Source organism: Chenopodium album, chromosome 8 (genome assembly GCF_948465745.1).
Source record: "Chenopodium album chromosome 8, dcCheAlbu1.1, whole genome shotgun sequence".
Lineage (NCBI taxonomy): Eukaryota > Viridiplantae > Streptophyta > Magnoliopsida > Caryophyllales > Amaranthaceae > Chenopodium > Chenopodium album.
In genome coordinates, this window is record NC_137841.1 from 51931117 (window position 1) to 51940331 (window position 9215).

Genomic DNA, 9215 nt, shown 5'->3' on the forward strand with positions numbered 1-9215 from the left:
TTCACCAGAGGTGGTAGTTTCTCAATAACTTCTATTTTTGCCTTATCCACCTCAATTCCTCTGTTTGAAATCTTGTGCCCAAGCACTATACCTTCCTCCACCATGAAGTGGCATTTCTCCCAATTCAAAACAAGATTGACCTTAACACATATTTCCAAACACTTCTCAAGGTTCACAAGGCACTCCTCAAATGAGAAACCCCCCACCGAAAAGTCATCCATGAAGACCTCCATTTCCTCCTCCAACATATCCCCAAAAATACTCATCATGCACCTTTGGAATATAGCGGGTGCATTGCATAACCCAAAGGGCATTCTTCGATAGGCAAAGGTCCCATAAGGACATGTGAAGGTAGTTTTCTCTTGATCATCGGGGTGAATGGGGATTTGGAAGAATCCCGAATATCCATCGAGGAAACAATAGAACTTGTGCCTTGTTAGTCTTTCAAGCATTTGATCAATAAATGGAAGAGGGAAGTGATCCTACTTGGTGGATGTGTTTAGAAGTCTTTAGTCTATACACATCCACCAACCAGTGACCGTCCTAGTTGGAATGAGCTCACCCTTCTCATTCTCAACCACGGTCATGCCCCCCTTCTTTGGAACGACATGCACGGGGGAGACCCACCTTAAGCTAGAGATGGGGAATATGATTCCCGCATCTAATAGCTTGGTGATCTCCTTCTTAACTACCTCTCCCATTTGGGGATGTAGTTTCCTTTATCGTTCGATAGAAGGAAGGGTGCCTTCCTCAAGTGTTATGTGGTGTTGGCACAAGGCGGGGCTTATACCTTTAAGATCATCAATTGTGTACCCCAAAGGACCTTGGTGCTTTCTCAAAACACCACATAACGCTTGAGCTTGGCTCACGCTCAAGGTGCACTAACTATCACGGGATAAGTGGGATGAGGGCCCAAGAACTCATACCTAAGGTGTGATGGTAGAGGTTTGAGCTCTACCATAGGCACAGCATTACCTTCCTTTGATGTGGCCGCTTGCAAAGCCTCTTGGCTTGAGATTTTCAAGCACATTTGCTCATCCACTTCCTCCATGCTTCCATTAAGCAATTCTTCATAGAATGCCACTTCCTTGCATGGTGTACCTACTTTGTCCTTGTTTAACAAAACATTCTCAAGAGCATCGTTAAAGGTGAGCAAGTGCTCATGCATGGAAGACACAACATGATCAAGTGAATTAATCATCATGCAATTTTCTAGAGAAGAAGATGGATATTTCATGCTTTCATTCAAATCAAATTCAATGACCTCATCTCCTACCTTAAGGGAAATCTTTGCACTCCTCAGATCAATCATAGCACCCGAGGTAGCAAGAAAGGGTCTACCTAAAATGATTGGAATGGTAGCATCTTCATCCATTTAAAGCACAATAAAATCCACTGGGAACACAAACTTCCCAACCCTCAATGGAACATCTTCTACCTTACCTTTTGGAAACTTGATTGACCTATTGGCTAATTGCAAGGTAATGTTAGAAGGTAAGAGTTCCCCTAGTTCAAGCCTTTGATAAACCGAATATGGCATTATGCTAACACTAGCTCCCAAGTCACATAAGGCATTATCAATTTGCATCTTGTTAATGGCACAAGGGATGGAGAAGTTTCCGGGGTCTTTCAATTTGGGTGGCATTTTGTTCATGATGATAGCACTACAATTTTCGGTCAAATTGACAGTTTCCACAACCTCACAAGTCCTTTTCCCACTCAAAATTTCCTTGAGGAATTTGGCATAATTTGGCATTTGGTTGATCACATCGGTAAAAGGTAGAGAAAGATGAAGTTGTTTTAGCATATCAATGAATCTCCCAAATTGCTCATCCAATTTGTGTCTCATGAATTTTTGTGGGTAAGGGAGCTTGGGTTTCACAATTTCTTTCTCTACTCTCACCTCTCTAGGTGTCTCAACCACAACCTCATCCAATGATGCCCTATCCCCCTCATTCTCAACCAAGGCTTTCTTAGGAATCTCCTTATCCTCACCCTTCCTGGGAAATCTCTCCTCAAGAACCTTACCACTCCTAGTAACAATAGCATTCACGTGTTTTATTGGGATCAAGACCTTGGGAAGGTAAAGAAGAAGGGCTTGCATGATCTTTCAAAGCATTAGCAAGTTGAGAAATTTGATTTTCAAGCATTTTATTTTGGGTCATCATTTCATTGAACTTCTTATCACTAACGGCCATGTATGTGTTCAACAACTTGGTTTGATTCTCAATTATTTCTTCCAAATTGGTCCTAGGTGAAGAAGGTTGGGAATAGTAATTTTCTCCTTGAGTCCTTGGAACAAATCCGGGTGGGGGACCTCTTTGAGCATTATTTTGAAAATTGCTCTTCCCTTGGTTGTTCCAAGTACCCCTATTTTGACTTTGTCCATAACCTTGATTATGGTTACCACCACCTTGATTATGGTTACCACTACCTTGGTTGTGATTTCCATAACCTTGGTTTTGATTACCATAATTTTGGCTTTGATTTTGGCCACTATAACCTTGGTTATTATAGCTACCACGAGAACCTTGGTTCCCTTGGTTTCTATAACCACCACCTTGATTATAGTTGTCAAAATTGCCTTGGTTTTGGTAATTCCTATTCCATTGACCTCTTTGATTATCAAACCTTTGAGCATTATTATTTGACACATAATTCACATGCTCAGTCTCATTGTTATCAAACTCATCAACACATTCATTAGGACAATTACTAGAGTCATGATCATACGATCCACATGCATCACAAAACAAACAACCCATAGGCATATTATGTGAAGAGGGAGGGGGTTGAGAGTTAGAAGGAGTACCTCTCCCCTTAAATTGGGAGGGAAGATTCTAAGCTTGGGATGAATTAGAAGTGCTCTCCAACTTGGCTTTGATTGCGGTCATCTCCTTTCCCAAGTTTGTCATTTGGAAGGAAAGGTTGTTGATCGTATTTAGATGGTCTACCGAGTACAATGAAGATTGCTTGCTTGAAGAGTCTCTCTCCCCATCTTGCCAATCTCTATAGTACGTCACCACGTCCTCAATGATGTCCACCACTTCTTCTTCGGTCTTGTTCATGATAGGACCCCCGGCCCCCCCATCAAGGTATGACTTGCCTTGGGGACTTAAACCGCCATAGAAGATTTGGACCACTTGGTATGTTGGGATTCCGTGGTGAGGGCACTCCCTTTGACACTCTTTGTATCTCTCCCATGCTTCGTAAAGGCTTTCATTTGGCCTTTGCTTGAACCCTTAAATCAAGGCTCTTGCCTCCGCCGTCTTCTTTTAAGGGTAGAAGCGGGACAAGAAGGCTTTTGTAACATCATCCCATGTTCTCAAGGAGTTGGGCTTCACTTCTTTATCTAGCCACTCTAAGGATCTTCCTATGAGAGAGAAGGGGAACAACTTGAGGCGTATGAAATCTTGAGAAACTCCGTTAACTTTGATGGCGTTGCAATATTTTTCAAATTCTTTAAGATGGTTCAACGGGCTCTCATTCTTAGCCCCACTATATTGCCTCCTCTCAATTAAGGTGATCATGGCCGGCCGACTCTCGAAATCATTTGCCGGTGTTGTAGGCGGAGCTATGCCGCTCTCAAACCTATAAGAACCGGGTATTCCTAGCTCCTTCAAGGCCACTCTCGGATTTTCTCCCATGCCTTGCTCTTCTTCAATCTCTTCTTCACTTGAAGAACTATACCCCAAGGAGAATCGATTAGCTATTCTTCTCCTTGAGAGAGTCCTTTCAATTTCCGGGTCAAAAGGCACAATGGATCGATCACGAGCTCTATGCATGCAAAACTTCAAAGAAAATATTAGTAGCACGGCTACAAGTGTAGCCTAAAGAAACAAAACCAATAGCAGTCCCCGGCAACGGCGCCATTTTGACTAGAGGAAAATTTATGTCGTTATCTACCCTTCCCCCAAGTCAAACAAAATTTGTAAACACCTAACCAACCTTATATGAATATAGGGCAAGTTAAGGGTCGATCCCTAGGGAATGCAATGATGAAAACTAGAGTCTAAGTCAAGCTACCTCGAAGATGGAGTTGAGATTATGGTTGGCACTATGGTAAGCTAAAACAAGTCTAATCAAGTAAAACAAAGGTCTAGACACTAGGGATATGGGTTCCACATGCAAGTTCAATGATAATGCTAGTTTAGAGCTCAATCAATTAATTCAAGTATTGCAATGGACAAACAATAGTAGCAATCAAGAGAGTTCAAAGGCTATCTCCTATAGGCCAATCTAGGTGTCACTATGAAAAGCAAATCAAGAAGAATCACAAGCAAACCCAATCAATTAGAGCAACTTTCAATTCAATTGTTCATGTCATTAAGAGTTGCAATGCAATCTAGATTAATCTTATAGGTTGATCACTCCTAGTCTAATCAATCACATGCAAAACTATGTCAACCAATTTAATTGCAACAAATCAATCAATCAAAGAGCATCAACTAGCAATTTCATTAATCAAACATGCTTCCCCCTTTCCCTAGCAACTAATCTACTCACTAATCATGGTGAAATTCAAGAACAAATAACTAGAAATTGCATTAATCTTCATTCTATATCAAAATCTAAGAGAAATCAAAATATTCAACAATATCAAATTCAAATACAAAGAAAAACAAGCAACAAGCATAAATCAAATGGCAAGTAAGTAAGGAATGAAAGAAGGAAGAGATTCTCACTAATATTGATGATTGAAAATGAAGAAATCCAAACTTGATTGATCAAATGTTGAGTTACAAATCAAAAACAAAGAACTTCTCTCTAACCTCTCTCTAAATTCTCTCTCTAAAACTAAGCTAATGAAAATTATCAAAAAGTTTTTTTTGAAAAGGAATTACAATTCTATTTATAGGTAAAGAAGAAAACGGCAAATCCCGCGGTCTCTCTCGATGAATCCGCGGCCGCGGAGAAATGGGTACGGAACCCTCCACGGGCTTTCTGGGCAGCACCCGCGCCCGCGGCCAAAGATGCCGCGCCCGCGGCCAATCCCCTGCTCCCAAAACTCAATTAGGGGGCCGCGGTCTCTCTGAGAAGGAGCGCCCTCTCCAGATTTACCGCGCCCGCGGAGAGCCCGCGGGGCAACCGCGGGGAGCTCCTGCCAAAATCTTGCAATTTGCTCTTCTTAAGCCCGCGCCCGCGGCTCCACTGACCCGCGCCCGCGGCTTGCTGGAAATACCTTGGAGACCTCTCCGAGGCCTCTCCAAGGCCTCTCTAAGCCCTCTCTAGCCAAATGCTTCTTCCTTACTTGATCATTAAGGCCCCAACTTGATTCCTTTGTAAAGGTGATTCTCCAAATACCTACACAAGCAAACAAAGAAAGGAAATAAAAGGAAAAAGAGCCAAATAAAAGGAAAACACGAGGAAAACACGAGAACCATAAAGAAAAGAGGAGAAAGAGAAACCTAAGGAAAAAGGACCAAAAACAAGAGAAGAAAGCATGAAAAAGGGAAAGAAATAACCCTAAAAGACTACCCTATGAGTGCCAAAAATGACACTCATCAACCTGCAACTAAAGAAGAGGTATGGATTCTCATACGATCAATATGGGAGGGAATAGACTTATTACGCGAAGCTATCGAGTTTGCAAAGAAGCAAGAAAAGGTGGTTCAAAGCAAGCATGTTAAAGTTCCACCTATGGAGAAAAGCCATTTTCTCTCCATGTAATTTACACACCCAAGAAGATTAGTAAGTCTTACACTCCAATTGGAACTTCTTATGCTAAAATGTTCAAAATGCTCTCTGAGAGTGGCAAGGTTAAACCTCTCAAATCGAGACCATTTGAGTCATTAAAGAGGACAGATAGGTTTTACTGTCCATATCATCAATCAGGGGGACATACCATTGAGAACTATTTTAAATTCAAAGATTTAATTAAGAAACTGATTGATAACAATAAGCTAGTTCAAATCCCATAAGAACAAGATATTAGCACAAATAGGGTTTGGGACAGCGATGATGAAGATGTCTATCTTAAGGATATGGAAGAACCTCCACTTTCACTCATATATCCAATAAGTGATATTTGGGATGAAGAAGATTCACCCATAGACGTCCTAACAAGAACTGGGAGAATATAACCTCCCATCTCTTCACAACCTATTCCTGCCGTACAACAATTTCCCATACCAATTATAGAAGACAACGATGTTGTCAAACAATTCGAGAAGACCAAGGTCCAAATGAATGTATGGAAACTTCTAGCTATGTCCCGAGAACATAGGTTTTTGGTAATGAATGCCTTGGACAAGATAGGGATAGACTCCGGAACCACTCCTGAGGGGTTGACTAACTTTCTTACGAGTGATCTCCCTAATCCTATCAATCTAATCACCTTTTCTGACAAGGATTTACCTCCGGAAGGTGACAAGCATTACAAGGCTCTAAACCTCACAGTAGTCTGCAAGAAGATTAATGTCCCAATGACTCTCGTAGACAATGGATCAACAATCAATGTCTGTCCAGTTAGAACTGCGAGAATGTTAGGAATAAGGGATGAAGACTTAACCCCGTCAACGCAAGGAATAAGAGCCTACGACAACACTCATCGTAGCCAAGCTCTCTGAAAAATTACCATGAATGTAACGGCGGGAGCAATAGAACATGCCACTACCTTCCAAGTAGTGGATATTAAAACTTCTTTCAACTTATTATTGGGACGCCCTTGGCTTCATGACCTTAAGGTCGTCCCTTCATCCCTTCATTAACAAGTAAAGGCCATAGTTGGAGGGATCCCTATTACGATCGATGCTTCACCTATGAGGATTAAAGCAGTCGAAAATCCAATTATTAATGTGGAGCACGATGAGAATGATGAAGATTTATGGGGCTTTAATGAAGAGGTCTCCTTAATCGAGGAAGATAAAAGGACCCCTCTTTGCCATGACCCCCACTCTAATATGACAGTAAATGCAATTCTCAAGAGACATAGACACTTTCTAGGAATGACTCTAGGAAAGAAAAAGGAGATAGAAAAATTAATGAAATTACCTAGCCTCACTAAGTTAGATACTTTCGGACTTTATTTTGAACCGACACTGGAAGATCTAAAGCGAGCCCAGGAAAAGTCTAAGGCGTGTAGGAACGCTCGCACCCAAAAGAAAGCGATCTCAATGGACAAATATCCTCTTACTCTTAATGGACAGTTTATAAGAGAAGGAGAGGACTATCCATGCTACGAATTTCCCGAACCCTTCGTTGTAAGTGGTATAAGGCAACCGGGGTTCAAAATCTCTCTGGATTGCTACTTCCTAGATGAGATCCCAACTCCTATTCACAAGGAGAAAGCACCCCCATGCTTTGACTTTAACGTCATGGGACTCCTCTTTGGGCGCGAGAAGAATGAGCCAAAATATATAGAGGTTAATCCCTTGCTCATTCAAACGGTTCTACAAAGCGAGAGTTTTGACCCTTCGAAACTCATCACTCTAGCAGAGGGCTTAGTGCAAGGATGGCGCAAGACAGTCAAGGTGACTACTCCGAGTGGAAGAAAAATCTCAATAACGACAGGACAAGGACCAATGTTTAAAGAGTCGTCAGAGTTAGAGTCTTTCCCTATAGAAAAATATATTTTTGATATTTGTCAAGATCAAGGCGATTAATTATGTCAATGCCACCGCCTAAAATCGAGAAACAAAATCGAGGATTTATTGGCCGGTTGCAATATATAAGTAGGTTCATATCGAAGCTAACAACGATTTGTGAATCAATATTCAAGAATCTCAAAAAGAATGTGTCAGTAATATTGACGAGGGGAAAACTAGGTCGTTGAACTAATCCTCCCTACGGTCAAACAAATTTATAATCACTTAACTAACCTAAATACAAGTATAGAGGTAATTATGTGCCTAAGCTAGGTCGAAGTCTAAGGGTAAAAGGTAAACACTAACCAACTAACTAAGAAAAGAACCAAACAAATAAAGCACTAGGGAAGGGGGACCAACATGCATTCATGATAACCAAGCTGATTAGGGAATCAAGCCATCCAAGAAATGCAAAGAAAAATAGTAGGAGCAATTAGGAGCATTCAACTAATCATCCCCATACTCTCTAACATATATTTCTCTAGTGCTAAACAATAAGAAGAAAAAAAATCAAATACTCAACCAATTATGATCAAATCGATATCAAGTGGTCATGCCAATCAATTTAATCATGCAATCAATGCTAGCAATCATGGTTAGCTATTCCTATTAACTAAGCAACATGCAAACCTCTATGAATCAATTTAATCACAACACAAGAACTACTCAAATTCCCAAATCAATCTCAATTCATCAATCACACATGTCTACCTAAACCCTAGCTAGTAAACTGTAACACCCTAAAAATTCCTTTCCTTTAAATACACACTTTACTCCTTTTTAAAATACGTTTTAGGAATATCTAAGACATTACCGCCACCGTGAGAACGGCTAAGGCAACTATCAAAGATACACAGCGGAAGACTTGAAAACTAAAACTATTTAAATAACACAATTTAAAAACCATACCAACGAAAATAAAGTTGAAAATCAACAAAACCAAAGTCAAATAGAACCCACCACAACTTGGAACCATTTAAGGCCCTTATTCAAAATCGAAGCAACCAAACTTTTGTGTTAGTCCATAAAGTAATATAATAAAATATTCAATGCATAAAACAAACCATATTCTAAAGGAAGCTAGCATGAATCCCTCTTCACTCATGCCCCGTCATGAACATGCTTCAATACCTGAAAAGTGTATATCTACTTGCCCCCACTACTCTCCATTAAAATGGATCATCGTAGGGCCAAGATAAAGACATGGCCAGACACAAACAACACACACAATCAGCAAAGCTGAGTACATAAGCGTAACTAAACACACTAACATGCATTCTCCTATCATCACACACACTAACCTCATTGCACCTGTTTACAAGCACACACAATAATCAACAAGAACAATGACTAGACACTAATTAGTTCATTTTTCATTGATTACGCATCGAACGGGTTTCCACCTATTAACCTCCCCCAAATAAATTTGAGGTTAACTGGCACGGGAGCTAACCGTGCCAGCGACAAAACCACACAAAGGTGGCGGAATTCCTGCGCATAATAAATAATAAAAAGGAATATACAACGTCCTGTACTCCATTGGAAGTTATGGTTAAATATAAAACCCCATAACCCCCCCATTGTTCATACTCAAGGTATATACGTTCCAAGAGTTTTGGTGCGTAATCT

General features: G+C 40.6%; 1 pseudogene; it reads left to right on the top strand.

Moving 5' to 3' along the window:
* Positions 1–3156: 3156 nt before the first annotated feature.
* On the top strand, positions 3157–3255 carry LOC145557132 (small nucleolar RNA R71; annotated as a pseudogene).
* The last annotated feature ends 5960 nt before the right edge of the window (positions 3256–9215 follow it).